This window comes from Balaenoptera ricei, chromosome 11 (assembly GCF_028023285.1).
Source record: "Balaenoptera ricei isolate mBalRic1 chromosome 11, mBalRic1.hap2, whole genome shotgun sequence".
Taxonomy (NCBI): Eukaryota; Metazoa; Chordata; class Mammalia; order Artiodactyla; family Balaenopteridae; genus Balaenoptera; species Balaenoptera ricei.
Window position 1 is genome coordinate 11,260,164 of NC_082649.1, and position 17,047 is coordinate 11,277,210.

Genomic DNA, 17,047 nt, shown 5'->3' on the forward strand with positions numbered 1-17,047 from the left:
GGAAAAAAAAGAGTGTGGGAAACTCCTATAGGAAATTTTTATGGACTAGTCCATGACCACACCCATGTGCAAGGGACCCTGGGAAATGTAGTCTAGCAGTGTGTCCAGGGACCAATGGAAATGGTTCTGGTAATCAGCTAGCAACTCCAGCCCCCAGCTTTTTACAAGGCTGCTGTAAGACTGAATGAGTTAAAGTATAGGACAGGGCTTTGTCAACCATAAAACACCATAGAAATCGTGCTAGAGCTGATGTCTGTACTACAGATGTCTGAACACAGGAAAATTCCAAAGCAAGAAAATTTAGAGCTCTCATCCATTTTTCTTCTGAATACCAAGAACAGTTTGTTTAGGCACATGGTGTGTGGTGATGGTCCCACAAGGTGAGCAACTTCATGGCGATTCAGTGCGGGCAGGTAGCGTGGGTAGTAACGGGCAGATCAAAAATGATTCTACTAGAGGCCATTTAATCTTGTGAGAAGCTCACAGATCTCAGAGAACAATGGTCATTGACTGCTGTGCAGCAGACTCATAGGATAAAGAGGTTGAGAGAGAAATTTGGAAAGAAAAGCATAGCAAGAGTCAACCGATGATACAGATAGTTCTTCGCAAGAGAGCTGTTGCCTCTTCTTTCCCTTCATCTATGATACCATAGTACTGTCTGAAGGAATTTGCCATTCCACCATGTGCAACCAACAAGGATTTCTCACTGCAGAAAAATTTCATATATTTTTCATTGTAACATGATTCTTTTTTATTTGTTTAGGACATTTTTAAGGTAGTGAGTATTCATTAAATATCCTAATTTTCCAGGAAAGGATTAGAAAATGACATATATTCATTTTGTTTCCATCCCTAAATATTTTGGGTTTTTTTAAACATAGTATTTTTGTTTCAAGGTAAACCCAGATATAGTCAATGGAAGCAGAATGATGACAGAGTTTTAATATATTCTTTGGTGGATTCAATTGATATGTGTATATTATATAAAGTGTTTTCTAGGGCATATTCTTTTTAGCCCCTTTTTTTCCTTGCCATGGTTTATGTCTCATATTGTGTGCCATTCTTTACCTAGTAAAACATCTTTTCTCAATTATCGTACTCTTTGGAGCTAATGGGTCTAAATTCTGGAAATAATGGAGAAATGGGTTATCAGAAGGACCTTCTGTGACTACTTGATCTAATATGGTACACCATCCTCACTCTGATTCATTGCTTTATTTGTCTTCTTAGCCTAGTATATATTTATATGTTTATTGCTAGTCTATACAGTAAGTATCCTACATATGAATGAGTTCTGTTCCGAGTGTGCGGTTCGCAAGTCCAATTTGTTCGTAAGTCCAACAAAGTTAGCCTAGGTACCCAACTAACACAATCGGCTATATAGTACTGTCCTGTAATAAGTTGATAATAGTTTTCACATAAATAATACATGAAAAACAAACAAACGCAAAAAATTAAGAAAACATTTTTAATCTTGTAGTACAGTACCTTGAAAAGTACAGTAGTACAGTACAACAGCTGGTACACAGGGGCTGGCACTGAGTGAACAGACAAGAAGAGTTACTGACTGGAGGAGGGAGAAGAGGTGGGAGATTGTAGAGCTGAAGGATCATCAGCAATAGGAGACGGAGGGCAAGCTGCAATTTCACTCACGCCTGACGTTGATGGCACAGGTTCTGGCTCCTTGCTGGAACCACATGCATGTTCGCATCTTTGATAGTTCGCAACTTGAAGGTTTGTACGTAGGGGACTTACTGTGTGTATGTGTATGTGTGTGTGTATATATATATATATATATATATATATATATAAAATCTTCATGAGGGCAGCTTTGGATGTCTTTGTTCCCTGTATCCCTGGACCCTGGTCCCTGGTCCCTGGAATACTGCCTGGTACCTAGTAAATACTCAATAATATTGGCTAAATATGTACACACATGAAAATTAGGTCTTGGGCATTCTGGATCAATGATCTTCTGCTATATACTTTTTTCCTCTTAACACAGGCATTTTTGTGGTTTAAATAAACAAAGGTATTCCTCAGAAAGTCTACACCAAAATATTGGTAATGTTAGGTAGTGAGAGGAAAATGGAATTGTACAACTATCTACGTTTGTGGATGGCACTGATATAATAATTGTTCACAACCAAAGCTTCTGTATACCTGGTTCATTTGTCTAATTGAGCTAATTGAGTTAACAGCTATTGAGCACCAGCTTGGTGACAGGTGCCATTCTAAGTGCTTTATGTGTTGTTTCGTTTAATCCTCACAACATCTTCATGAGAAAGTGTCTGAGAAAAATGACTTGACCCTGCCCAGCCACCTCCGTTTATGTTAGCACTGTTAAAACACAAAATTCAGCTGAGTAAATTTGAAGGTCCAATTGTCTTCATGAGGAGATTCATGACAATGTACTGATCGCCTCCCATGTGCCTGACACTATGCTTTCACGTGGTAAGTCATTCACTTTTCACAATAGTCCTTTGAAGTATTGTTCCCACTTCTCAGATGAAGAAACTGGACCTCAGAATGTGTGATGTTTTCAAGGGAAACTGGCAGAGACTGGAGGAGCTCTGTCTGAAGGCCGTTGAGTGGAACCCTCTCTGTGACCCCCTGCAGCCTCTTCCTGGGGGAGCACTGACCATGGGGTGTGGCTTTTTGGGCGTGGGTGAGGTGGTAGGAGCAACATTCAGGTTGGAATTTTCAAGCATTTGGAAATATTTCAAAGCTATCCCTCAGCCCAGAGCATTTCTCAGTCTTGTTCCTTTGCCCTGTAAGCCCTTACCATCCCGCTCCCCTACGTGCACACACAGACACACAGACTCAGACACACAGACCCAGACACACACACACACAGACATACACACACATAGACACACAGACCTAGACACACACAGAGACACATAGACACAGACACATAGACATAGACACACACACACACACACACACACACACAGACACAGACCCAGACACACACACACATAGACACAGACACAGACACACACAGAGACACATAGACACAGACACATAGACATAGACACACACACACACAGACACACACACACAGACACAGACACACACACACAGACATAGACACACACACATATAGACACACACACATAGACACACAGACACACACAGAGACACAAAGACACAGACACACAGGCACACACAGACACAGACACACAGAGACAGACACACACACACAGACACATAGACAGACACACACACACAGACACAGACACACACACAGACACAGACACACACACACACAGACACATAGACACAGACACACACAGAGACAAGACAGACACACACACAGACCCAGTCACACACACAGATACAGACACACACACACAGACACACACACATAGACACAGACACACACACAGACCCAGTCACACACACAGATACACACATACAAACATACAAACACACGCACACACGTGGCTCTTCCTTGCAAGCTCAGGCACTAGCCTCCTGATTCCTTGCTCGCTCCCACCTCCGGTTTCTTCCCTGTTTTCTCCTTTGCCACTTGGAGAGAACACCTTTTGCAGCTTGTGCCCTGCTCTCCTGTCCCAGAAACAAGCACTTGTCTTTCTGAACGTTTTCCAAGCACTTGGCTGTTAGTGATCCTGAGACACGTTCTGCAAAGTTCCTGTTTCACAGAGATGTCACAGAGAAAGCCAGCGCTTCAAAAGGCCCTCCTGGCTTCGTCCGCATCCCCATTTCTTCCCTGCAGGGGAAAGCTGGCCTCTGAAGTGACCGGGCTCTCAGAGGGAACGCTTTGTACGCAAGGGGCAAGAATCCCCTGGGAATGGGGCTGGTGTAGCCTTCTCTCTCTTCCTTTTTATAGGGTGTCACTCTGAGGATCTTTCCAGGCTCCCACCGGCTCCAGGAGTAAGTGAGGCAGCTCTGACTGATGGAAAGACACCGTGGGTAGAGACACAGTCACGAGAGGCGACAGAGAGAACGTCTGCAGCTGGGCCCGAAGGGGATTCCTCAGGAACCAGTTCTATCCCCCCTCATTTATATTTAAATATAAAGTCTGCTCAGACAGAAAGAACAGTCTCATTTGAGCCTATTTGTCCGTATAGAAAAGCCTGACACACCAATGTGTAACATTTCGGTGCTGGTATAAACCACACCTGGGCTTGCTTCCTGTGTCTCTGGCCCCAGTTTCATGAGACATGGCCTGTCATGGACTGTAGTATAAGAGGAGACCACAGACCCTGGAATCAGAAAAACATGCCGTAGTTTTTAGTTCCCCAGCCTAAGTAAGTCACTTTATCTCCAAAAGCCCCGATTTCCACATTCATAAAATAAGATATCGGTATCTCTCCAGGTTGTTGAAGATTAAAGAGGGTGATATGCATAAAAGTACAAAGAGTGTAAATTCTTGACCCCTTTGCAGTGTCATTATTACAAACACACAGGGTAATATTAAAGTAACCAGCAGTCACAGGCAGAGAGAGGCGGCTAGGAACAATCCTGAAATTCCACATGAACACAAAATTGCTAGTGAACTTTGGGCAATTCCTCTTTTCCACTGAGGACATGGATTTGTGGCATAGACCACAAATGTAGGAAGACCACAAATCCTGGTACTTTTTACGGAGCAGAGACAAAATTGACTCTAACCTTCCTGACTCTGGTACTCAAGTGGGGAGAAAAAGTTCTCTCTCTCTTCCTCCTCTTCATGTTCGAATCAGAGGCAAGTCCTAGAAGGCGAAAGAGAGTCACGGCCAGGCTGGAATAGCAACACGGGGGGGACGACAGAGCCCTGCTGGAGGGCGGCTGGAGGGCACTCTGGCTGTAATGTGAAAATCCCTTCTCTTCCAGGCTAGGAACCCAAGGGAGGGGAGTCATGAACACTAACTGTAGGGAAGGTGAGAACAAGCATTGCCTGTGAATCATCCACTGCAGACTCCCGGGAGCACCCCTTCCCTCCTCCCGAAGGCTCCCCTTTCCCTGTGCCTGGAATCTGGGGCCTCTGATGTTTCCTTTGAAATAATGAATATTTTCTCGGGTCAGCCCTTTTGGTTGTGGTTGCTTCCACTGGTACTGTTCTCTTATATCTCAACATGGGCGTTTCCTAGGGGTTTGGCTTTCTTGTGGGTGCGCATCTTGACCCAGAGCTCCTATCACACCAAAGGGAGGCGTAAGAGCCCTGTGAGTAGCCTCTATTGCCACTGGAATGGAAGATGGGTCTCTTCTCACCGAGGTATCAGTCCTTATTAAACTCCTCACTCTTGCTGCATTTTTTTTTTTTTAACTGTCCCTTCTCTTCACGAAAATATTCCTGATTCAGAGGACAATAAATAGGTCTACTCAATGTCACATCTCATAGCATCCCACTGCGCCGATCTTCAGTGTGTGCTCCAGGAATCCGCCCAGGGAATTTCCCGAGAATTAGGCAGCAGCCTTTGCTGCGGGCTCTTTTTTATGTGCTTGCTTCCAGGGTCCCTGGCTCAGCCTCCAGTTCCCAGAGCCCCCTTTAGCTTTCCTCCCCGTCTATCCAATGTTCTCACGCAGAAGAAACTCCCTGCTTTTGTTCGTGAGGATTGAGCAAAGACATAATTTTAGAGCTGGAAGGAATCTTAGAAAGATATCATCTAATTTTACTTCCTCACTGTACACGGAACTAGAGAGGTGAAGTAATTTGTCTGTAAGTTCACATCTAGTTAGGGGCAGAGCTAGAATCAATTCTCGGTCTCCTAACATGGAAATCAGAGTTCTTTCCGCTGGAATATTCCCTCATTCCTCAAGGGGGATTCCCCAAATGGAAATTATCACCTCAGGGAGCTGGTAGGGGGTTCATATAATTCATATGTGGTCAGCAAAATGTGGGGCAGTTTTCAAGCAACTAAAAATAGATTGGAAAAGAAGTACATCTTTGTCTGCAAAATTGAATTTATTGGAGGAAGTGTAATTTTCATCCTCAATACAGATCAAGATTAATCTAATATAAACAAATAAAGGAGAATTAGCTCTTCCACTGTTATTCTTGAGAATATGCATAGCTGCTTCCTCTTTCTTGATAATGAATGAGATTATTTTTTATTGTTTCTGACAGCCCTAGTATTTCAAGACAAAATGTGCAGTTTCTTGAGGTTGACATTTCTCAACTGATTATTTTCTACTTAATCCATTAAATACATGTTAATAATTTGTGTACTTAAAAAATTATGCTTATCTTTTACGCATGATTTTTTTCTGGTCTTAGGATAACTGGATTAACCCAAGAGGCCCTAAGGGGAAGGGAGCCCTGGTGGACCCCACTAGACAGTGAGTTTTTAAGAGCAGGGACTGTGTCTCATCCATCTCTGGATCATGACGGCCCCTCCTTGTATACATTGCTATTTTTCATTTTCAACATCATGGAGACCCAAACATTCCCCAAGGTCTGTGGAGACTCAATAGGATTGTTTTATTCCAGGGAATCTAAGTCTTTGGTCACGAGGCAGGTGGGGCCCTATTTGTCGTCTGATGGAGCACGTAGATGTTTTGCAGGGTGTCCATGCAGGAGCAGTGACCCCAGGGGTGGGGGAACCAGACACCTAATTGGGCAGCCCCGTCCCCCATTCTGGACACCCCAGCTTCCTGAGAAGGAGGGTTCTGCTGCTATTTCTTAGCTGTTCTATGCTACATACATGGCATCATGTTGGTTGCACAACCACCAGGAGATTTAGATGCCAGGCTTTGCCTAAGGGGGTGTGTGAGGGGAAGTGACAGGAAGGTCTTGGTCAGGCATCACTGAGCTCCCCTTGTCACTCCTGCCTTGGTATTTCTGGGCAGTTGTGGCCTCATGGATTCTGAATGCTGGGGCACGCTCACTAGACAAAAGTTTACTCTCCTCTTCAATCCTCGGAGGGCTGGGTGTGCTGTCCCCCCAGCACCCCCGGCTCCCCAGGTGATGTTTCCACCCTCTTCTGCCCCAGCAACCAATTATGGGTGCTTCTCTAAAGATGAGAGAGTGGTAACCAACGTAGAGGTGATCTCTCTTGGCAGCCCTGAGGAAGTCGAGGTGAAATTCCGACATAAATTAAACATTAGGTGCCCTCTTTCCTGGGTGAACTCTAAGGCAGTTCAGTAATGTGAAACAGTGGATGCAACTTGGCATCTGGGAGAAAAGTAGGTTCAAATGCCGGATTTGTCACTTACTCATAGTGTGACCTTGGACAAGTTTCAAAACCTCTCTCAGCCCAGTTTCCTTATCTGAAAAATGGGGAAAATAATAATACATACATCATAGCGTTGTTACAAGGAATATCTGATAAAGAAGGCAAAGTGCTTGTCTCAGGAAACATTAACAATGATGATAGCTGAGCTCTGTGATATGGAATATGACCCAGTTCAGCCTCCCTCATCTTTTGGATAAACAAACCGGGGCTCAGAGATATGGGCTTATGTTCTGATTGCCACACAGCTAGAGATAGTGAGAGTTAAGATGAGCTCCTTGGCCTTGTGAAACTCAGTTCAGCGCTTTCCTACATTGTACTTTGAGTCAAATTTGTAATACGCCTCCCACAAACATTGAAAAAAAGATCAAGTGAAAAAAATGATGTGTGTTTTTTGAAATATTTCCGGCAGAATCTTGTTTTATTTGTTGCTTACAACTGTGGATGGTCTGCTCTCTGACACCAGATGACTTGAAAGTCTGTGCTTAATAAATAATTGTTGACCAGCTGGAGGAGGCTAAAGTTGGGTGGTTGGAGATAAGGTAACATGAAATGCAACGCACTGTTTCCTCCAGAACAGACAGTTAAGTATAGCAAGTCTCCGAGGCTGATGTTTTTATTTATTTTTACCTTAAATGTTTTGCCATTCCAAGACCAACAAGGAGTTTTTATTTTGTTTGTTTTGTTTTTTTTAAAGCCATTACAGTGAGAGTCAAACTGTACCAATCTGTGTGGACCGTGAGATTAACCTAAAAGAGCTGCCTGTAGACAGGATCATGGGATTAGAGGTCACAAAGAAGGCAGATCATGTGCATCAGTTGGGTACCATATTGTTTACCGCTTGGGACAAAAATCCCCTCTGCTCCCACTTTTAGGCACAGCTTCATACCTATTACTCAGGTCCAAAGTTTACTTCTGATTCCAGCCTTAACAGACCAGTGCTGAGCCCATCAAGTTTTATTGCAGTCAATACACCTCCCTTCTAGAAGCAACTGGTCACAGCCATTTCCGACACAAAGCTGCTTGGGCCGCCCTTTCTTCTTTTTATAGTCTGTTTCCAGACACTCGGTGACCCATAAAGTTAACTTATAACCAAGTCACAGCCCTGACCAGAGCTGTTGTTCTTGTGTCCACCCCTGAGGTTCCCTGGCTTCCCAAGGCAGGGCCTGTTGCCTTTTCCCGGGACATGCATGCTTGGAGGCAATGAATCAGACTGCTTGCCTCTTGTGGGGTCCTTCCTCTTGGTGCAAGCCCAGGTCCTGGATACTTAACCCAGACTGTTTCCTTGAAACATTCCCCAAACCCTGGGATTTTCTGGTTTGCCCTCATGAACGCCCATACTGCATCCAGTGCCTAGCAGGACCCTTATTAACGGAGACGTGGATCCCGCTTGGTGAGTTGAGGTCGAGGCACGTTGTGAGCTCCAACCACCTGGGCGAACACAGCAGTGGTTCAGTGGATATTTCTAGCTCGATGTCCTGATGGTGTCATTTACAACCTAATTTGTCTTCTTTCCCACCCGCCTCCCCTTCCTCTCCAAATAGGGTGAGTATATATACCAAGGAGCGTGTGATGGAGAGACTTGGCCTGTAGGCAGGGTGGAATGTGAACGTTATTGAATTTAGAGAAACTCATTAGGGCATGGAGTCCAGAAATGATCAGGAGCAATCCTATGATTACTAAGTCACCCAGCTTCTTAATTTTATTGATTTGGCTGGGTTAGTAAGTTTCCTTGACTTGACCAAGGGTGGGGAGCTAGTTAAAGGCAAGGCCAGGGTTAGCACACACATCTTGTCACTCCCAGTCTGGGGTTCTTCTCATTACAGGATACGATGTTTCATCAAAATCTAATTTCGTTTTGTGACAGAAAGATTGACTTCACAGATAGGAAGAGAGTAATGAAATGTATTTTGGTTTTAGTAAAGTTGGTGCCTATCTCCCACAACATATTAATTAATGAAGGAAGAAAATGGGGGTTAAATCTTATCATAGAAACGCACGATATTGGAACATTCTGATTTGTAGAATTTTAGGACTGGAAGGTACTTTAAACATAATCATCTAACACAGCAGGTTTCACACTGTGCTCAGTGGAACCCTAGGGTCCCACACAGGTGCCTCAAGGGCCTTCTAAGGATGGGGGAAGAGAGTATGCAGGACTCTGCGCCTTCTCCCTTAGGGCCACGAGAGCAAGCCTGTCTTCATCAGTTTTATATGTTGGGGTTTTAGGTTAGATTTTATCTCAAAAGGGGAATCCACTTCTAAAGAAAGTATGCAAGCTTTAAATCTACGTCAAACCCCTCAATTTACAGATGAGAAAACCGACGCCTCGAATCTTGACCCTGTGGAGTTGGAAAGCAAGAATCATCCCATTCTAGGGATGTGGGAACCAAGATTCAAAGCTTAAGAGATTTGTAGAGACGTATGGATTTCATCAAGTGACAGAACCAGGGCTGGAACCAGGTAGAGTTGTTTTTTATTCCCAGCCCATGACTTTTCCTATTGTGTCACATTGTTTAATAATATTGAACATGTGGGTGACCTAATTACTCCATGATTCAAGAAGTCCCCCCAAAGAATGTGGGGCTGAAACAGAGGAGTTTGAGGGAGCAGAATAAAAGGCAGCAACAGTCAGCTAGCGTGGGGCAGGGGACTGACTCCTGGACCATGGAAACGGGTGCATCCATCCTTACTTCCTTTCCTCATGAGTCTATTTCTTTATGCAAGTTCCTTGCTGCAATGCTGTATCCCCAGTACCTAAACGAAGGCCTGGCACTTAGTTAGAGCTCAATGAATATTCGTTGAATCTTCTTGACATCTTCAAAACCCTTTCCTGGCCAAGGACTTGAGAGTATGATACATTAAAAAACCAAATACTGTATCAAATTTGCATAAATATAACCATCAAGTACAGTAGATTTATTTCCACACACAGTAATGCACAAGGGCTGTTCACTGAGTGAATCAATGAACTCAGCTGGCAGCGTTGGACTGAAAGAAGAAAATATGACTCAGAGTGGATCTCCTTCTCAGAGCTGCCCTGGCAAATCCCCACAGGGCCTGGGCACCAGGCAAGGTTCCCGGTGGCAGCTGGCACCACTGATCTCTGTTCCTGACAGAGGGAAGTGCACACCCTGCCCATAAACTGCTGGGCAGATGTCCGACTGCCCTCTGGGGTAGCCTGACCCTGAATGAGCTTAAATAGAAACAAATAAAACCTGGGATCAGAAAGTTCTTATTATATCTTACCCAAAGTGGTTAGCATTTGTAGTAGGTTATTGAAGAGTACCCTACAACATCTTTCCTTAAGTTACTTTAAGAATAGGAATGGCTAGATCCTGCGGGTTTTGAGATATTTTTGTCTCTACAATAACACTTTACAACAGTATCACAGTTTATAGTCTTTCAAAGTGCCTTGAGGCAGGGCAATGGATTAGATGCCCTTCTGAGGCCATCTACGCCCTGTATTCATTTCAGAGGAAGAAAACACGAGGTGAACTCCCAAACAACAAAAATGAAGTAAAAGAGCTTCCAGGAGAACATTATAAGGCAATAAGAGAGAGACACACACACACAGAGAAAGAGAAATGCCCTGTTACCGAGATCAAGTGTGTGCTTGACCATGAAACCAGAAGAGCGAGAATCTGATGGAAAACATGCTTGTCTCTGTTGGTCCTGGGTTCGCCCATGCTCTGGAATACACCTCTGACATTTTGTGTTATGGTCTTCTCTGCGTTTAGGGGTGGGCTGGTTTATGTCGACATGGTGGGATTACGGTAAAAGTCATTAGATGTACTTTTGGATGTGGCTTTTACATTTATAATAATTAAAACCAACTACTAAGCTGACATTTTCTTTTGACCCCATTCCTGACTTTCTTCTGCTTCGGCCTCTTGGGGCTAAGTCTTCGGTTCCGTGAGGGCTTCAAGACCGTGCGTGTCTTCCCTACCTGTTACAGGCAGGGCGAAGTTGCCAACAGGGGCAGGGCACTGCCAGGAACCTCATTATTCTTTTTGTTTTAATCCCCTTATGTGGATCCAAGTGGCAATTCCAGCCCCAAGGCTTTGGCAAGACAAGTGGCTGATGCAGGGGGTGCACCCGGACCCAGGCTCGGGGCGGGGTTTCTGCTGCTCTTCCTCTGCTTCCCACCCCGCCGCCGCCCACCGCCCTCCAGGGTCACTGCTTTGGGTCCTACGAGTGGGAAAGTCCTATTTTAAAGCTCTCTGCTATTTTCAGTCTCTCGCCCGCCCCTCCACCGCCAGGGGCTCCCCGCCCGAGAGGCGCACCCTTTTAGGAAGCCTTTTCCCGGCCCAACTCAGCCCCGGGCGCACAGAAGCCTCCACTCCCGCCTGGCCTCTCCGGCGGCGGCGAACGCACGCACCACCTGACTCGTGCTCCCATTGGCTGCTGCCTGTTGCTAACCCACGTGACCGACGCCGGCGCGCCCCGCCCCCGGCCCCGCCCCCGCGGGCTCCCGCGGCTCCGGCTCCGCGGCGCGTTCCTGCGGGCGCCGGACGCGCGGGACTCCCAGCCGTCGCCCGCCCGCCCCGCCAACTGCAGCCTGCGCTCGGCGCCCGGCGCCCGGGCGGCCGGCGCCCACAAGGTGGCAGTGCCGCGCTGCTGGTGCCCTGGCCGGGATCCGCGCGGGGCGCGCGGGGAGGCCGGAGCCCGCGCATCCCTCCTGCAAAAGTTTTAATGAACATAGACACACCCGGGCCTGGGGCGCTCCCAGGCCGGCTGGCCGCGCCGCTCCGATTTCGGGATTCCTCTGGGAGAGTTGCACGCCTCGATGGCGTCTCTCTTTGTCCCCCACTCGGAGAATCAGGATTCGGGGCCTGTAACTGAAGCAGGTATATTGATGTTTTCAGCTGTGTTTTGTTGTTGTTGTTTTTTGTTTTGTTTCAGAGCCCTTCTACTGGGAATTGATTCTGAAAGAGGCATATTAACACAAACACATCGACAATTATTCTCTGTCTCTCTTCTTGAGAGCCTCCCCTCTCCAGAGAAGCAATCTGGAAATTACCCCTTTTGGGGGGTAAAAGACCTATACCACCACCGTTTCGGAGGATTCTTCCCTGCACCCGAGTCCTGGGATCCTAACCCGCTTATGTGGAGGAGGACCCGGGGAACCTCCCGGCCCGCAGCTGTCCTGGGATGCCCTTAATTCCAGGCGCGCACAGAGAGCAAAGCTCCTCTGACCTCGTTTGACCCCGCTGCACGCCCGGCGTCCTCATTTAGTGTGTGAGGGTTGGAGGGCCGACTTTTCTCTCTGCTCACTGGAATTTTTTTCTCTGCCTTCACTTCTCTCCTTGGCTCGTGGCTGGTCTCACGTCCCCCACCGCAGTCCAACCCCCCACTACACTCACACACACACAAACACACAAACACGTGCTTGCCACTCCTTTTCGATTTTAAACAAAATGTTCTGAGGGTTCTCTGGGGCCACCTGACTCCGGGAAAGAGAAAGATCAGAGGATGTGAGGGCAAGATGGTGACTTGGGGCACTTTCCTACAAAGGAGAAGGAGAGAGAAACACCCCTAGGCTTCCCATTGTCTACACCACCAAGCCCAAATTCCATTCCCTGGTAGTCAAGCCCTTCCCTTGGGCCCCCTAAGCTGCCCTCCGGGGAATTTCCCACAGTGCTTCTAGGCTGCTCCAACCTAGCATTCATCCACCTGTGACAGGACGGTAGAGGGGGGACTCCTACGCACACGTGCTGGAGTTTCTGCTCAGACTCAAACACGGAACAATCTATGTGCCCGCTAACTGCCGCCCACGTTCTCCAGTGAGGTGCAGGCCAGCTCTGTGGGACTGCTGGAGGGACAGTGCCACCCCTCAACTCCAGGCTGTGCGATGGGAGGCTAAGGACCCAGGTAAGGCCAGCAGGGAACATTTTATTAGAAAAATGTCGACCTGTTGTGCTTCCGCACCTATCTTCAGATAGGTGAGGAGGGCTCCAGAGAACCATCTGGAGACCTTGCAGGTGCCTCCTGGAGTCTGGGGGACACGGGGACCGAGGTGACTTCAGAGTAGACAGAACCATTTGCAGCGGCTAGAGAAGGAGGTATTTGGACCAGACTCTCTTCCAAGAGCTGGCAAGGCACACATCACCAGCTAGTCTTCCTGTTGGCAAAGTGGACCTATTTCCCCAGGCAGGGCCGGGGCCACAGTGAGAAGTAGGAACAAGGACCCGTGCGGGCAGGGTGGCCTGCCAGCCGAGGCTGCCCATGGGAGGGAACCTCCAACTGTGGGAAAAACCCCACAGAATGACCCCACAAGAGAAAGAGCCAACATCTGAATGTCTGCCACCAACCCCTAATTACAACTGAGCCTTCCCTGAAGAACTTTGTTCTTTGGGCCCTGAGAGACCTGAACCACCAGCCAGTGATTGGAGGATCCGAGAGGAAGAAACAAACACTGACTACGTTCCCCGACCCCCAACCACAAGCCCCCAAACCTAAGCCAGCTTCCAGCTGTTGGCAGAAGGAGAGAAGGGCTGATTTAAATGAAAGGGTCAGGTTTTTTATGTTGATTGGACTAAACTTTTTAATATCGGGGACTAATAATACTGACAACAGCACACATTTACGTCATATTTAGTGTTTTACCTGTATTAACTCATTTAATCCTCAACAACAGCCTTGAGAGGTAGTCTTATTATTCCCATTTCATAGATGAGGAGGTTGAGGTCCGGAGAGGTTAAGTAAATAGTGCACAGTCCACAGCTAGTAAATGGCAAAACCAGGATTTGAATGGAGATTTCAGAGTCTAGGTGTAGAATTAAAGTGCTTCTCCATCTCTGAATCTTTATTCCTGTTCTTAATCAAACCTCACCCGAATTCAAGGCCCACCTCTACCCGTTACAGTCTGAGACCCCTCCTTGGTTGGGCCAGCTGAAGAGGCTTCCCTGCTCTGTCATGTTTTCAGGAGTCCGGCCATGGCTGCGGAGATGCCATCACCCTAAGGAAAGAGGGAGGCATCTTCTGAGGAATCGCCTTCAGAACCCGAGGCACGTCTGTTCATACCTTCAATCCTGACAAGCTGTTTTTGAAGGCGAATATGATGTTTGGAACCATCCAGAAGTCATTTGGAGTCCAGTGAAAAAGCCAGCGATCAAGGTAAGAGAAACTGCTTTTGGTAAAAGGAAATAGGATACACTCTAACTGAAAGAGTCTGGTTTTCTTCTGTGGCTTGAAAACTGGATCTAAATGTAATTCCAAAAGAGAAAATTCCCCCAGGAGATGAGTCCTGGCCGCCTTGTTGGAGAGCATGTACTCCCAGGGATGCAGGCAGGGTAAAACTCATTTGGAAGTACACATTGTTTTTCTAAATATATATATTCTAACCATGCTCATCACCTTATCCTCAACTTTCATTTATATTCTTTCTGTACAACCAGATTATGAAATGTGAGGAAAGAGACTGTGTCTTTTACTTCTATATTCCCTTTCACACCAAGTGTGTTACATGCAAAATGATTGTGTTAGGCTGACAAGGAGCCTTGTATGTTGGGGAAACTTTCTGTGTGAGGAGAATTCAGAGGGGAGTCCTGGTCTGCACATGAGCTGGGGGGCAAAGTTGAAGGAAAGGGAAAAGGGTGGAATAACTTGAGAAATACTTGCCTCCATCTCCTGGGGGCAGAGTTTATTTAATAAAATCATGGGAGATATAATTAGAAAGGGATGTTTTATGGGTCGATAGGTCTTTATCTTTTAGGCTTTTATCTTTTTTTATTAGAGATTTTCTCCTGCTCCCTCCTATAAAGGCCCCACAAACAGAAATGCAATACAGGCATAACTCTTTTTTTCCCCCCGCTCTACATTTTATTACCCTTCTCAGGTGTTGTGTTTTTTACAAATTGAAGGTATGTGGCAATCCTACCAGCAAGGCTATCAGTGCCATTTATCCAACAGCATTTGTTCACTCCATGTCTCTGTGTCGTATTTTGGTAATTTTTGCAGTATTTCAAACGTTTTCATAATTATTATATTGGTCATGGCGATCTGTGATCAGTGATCTTTGACACTACTCTTGCAAAGATTACAACTCGCTGAAGGCTCAGATGATGGTTAGTATGTTTTAGCAATAAGGTATTTTAAAATTAAGGTACATATGCTGCGTTTTTAGGCATAATGCTTTTGCACACTTAATAGACTACAGTAGTATAAACATAACTTTTATATGCACTGGAAAACCAAAAAGTTCCTGTGACTTGTTTTATTGCAAGGTTCGCTTTATTGCAGCGGTTTGGAGCTGAACCCGCAATATCTCTGAGGTGTGCCTGTATGTAGAACAGATAAAAGTAAGAGGTCTCTGGCCAGAGTTGTGGAGGCAGGGGCCTGCGGCTGGCTGCCTCACTGTGGTCCCTTGTGTACATGCCCCAGGCACCTCTGAGGAATCCTAGGGCTCTTCCAAAGCAGTTTGAACCACTGGTGTAGACAACGGGGGCGGGGGGGCCTTGAAAGTGTGCACCTGCCCATCTCTGCATCAGTGTAACCTCTAGCTTCCTGACAGTTCCATCCTGCTCCTCACGTCTTCAGATTTGTCCTGTTCCCCAGAGTCTTAGAGGACCACTATCCCTGAGGCATAACTTGCCTAACACCCATTCTCCTTTTTTCCTTGCTAATGGAAGCCAACTTTCATCTGGGTGACCATGTACTCAAGTGACACCCACCAATGAATCATGATTGGTCCAAGGGAGGACTTGTCCAAATCCAGCTGCTGACTCTTTTGATAAAATTTTATTGGAACACAGACACTCATTTGTCTACCTCCTGTCTACAGATGCTTTCATGCTTCAACAGCAGAATTGACTACTTGTGGCAGAGACCATATAGTTTGCAAAGACTAAATTATTTACTATCTGACCCTTTATAGAAAAAGTTTGTATGCAGCCATGGCAATCCCATTCTCCTTTGCCAGACATATGATCACCTTTGACCAAGGATATATAATGTAAAGTCTGCAGGAAGCAACTGAAAAAGGTTTTCCTTCCTGATAAGAGAGAGGAATATGAGGAGAACGTTGTTTTTGTCCTTTTCCTTTCCATTCTATCACATGAAGATGTGATGTCTGGAGCTGTGGCAGCCATAATGAGCCTGATTCCCCGATGGTATCATTAAATCACCAAACCTACCTTAGGACCATCTACTTTCAAACTTCTTGTTGAGCAAAGAATAAAAATCCCTATGGTTTATGTAACTCTTCATTGGGTTTTTGTTACTTGCTACTACATATAGACTAACTAAGGTATTTTGTTTAAAGCCTAACAGCAAAAGGCCAAGTGTTCTTGTGGAAGTTGTGCACTGGAGTGGTATATAGCAAATCTAGTGGATACTAATAATGATAGCTTATAATTATTGAAAACTTCCAGCACGCCAGTCACTCTACCAAGTACTTTACCTTCATTTTCTCATTATCAAAAAACCCTGTGGAGACACTTTTATCATTACCTCCATTTTACAGATAAGGAAAGTGAGGCTTAGAGAAATTTAATGATTTGCCAAAAGTGACACAGTTAAGTGGCAAAGTTCAAATTTGCACCCAGCTCTGCTGACTTCAAAAGCCAAGCTCTTAACCATGAATTTACATGGCCACTTCTATCCACAGACCTGAATTCAAATTCCAGCTCAGCTACTTGGCAGGCAAGTTACTTAATCTTGTTGAGCCTCAGTTTCTCCACAATTAGGGGATAATATGTTCCTTAAAGAGAATGTTCCTGCCACAGTGCCCGAGACACGGTGTTTCACTGTATTTTCTCGCGTGCTCGTTTCTTTAGGGGTAAGTGGATGGCAGTCAGTGAGCTGGGTGAGTAACCAGGAGGCAGAAAAGAGAACAGCCAGGGAAGGGAAAAGACACACCCGTT

The 17,047-nt window shown here is 45.9% G+C and overlaps 1 long non-coding RNA gene across 7 annotated transcripts in view; it reads left to right on the forward strand.

Annotated features, from left to right (window-relative positions):
- Positions 1–12,869: 12,869 nt before the first annotated feature.
- Positions 12,870–17,047, forward strand: part of LOC132374357 (uncharacterized) — a 223,358-nt gene continuing 219,180 nt past the window's right edge. For all 7 annotated transcript variants that reach the window (XR_009505656.1, XR_009505654.1, XR_009505652.1 and 4 more), the window contains exons 1-2: positions 12,870–13,055; positions 14,110–14,300. This is a non-coding gene — a long non-coding RNA (uncharacterized LOC132374357). The remainder of the gene's footprint in view (positions 13,056–14,109; positions 14,301–17,047) is intronic.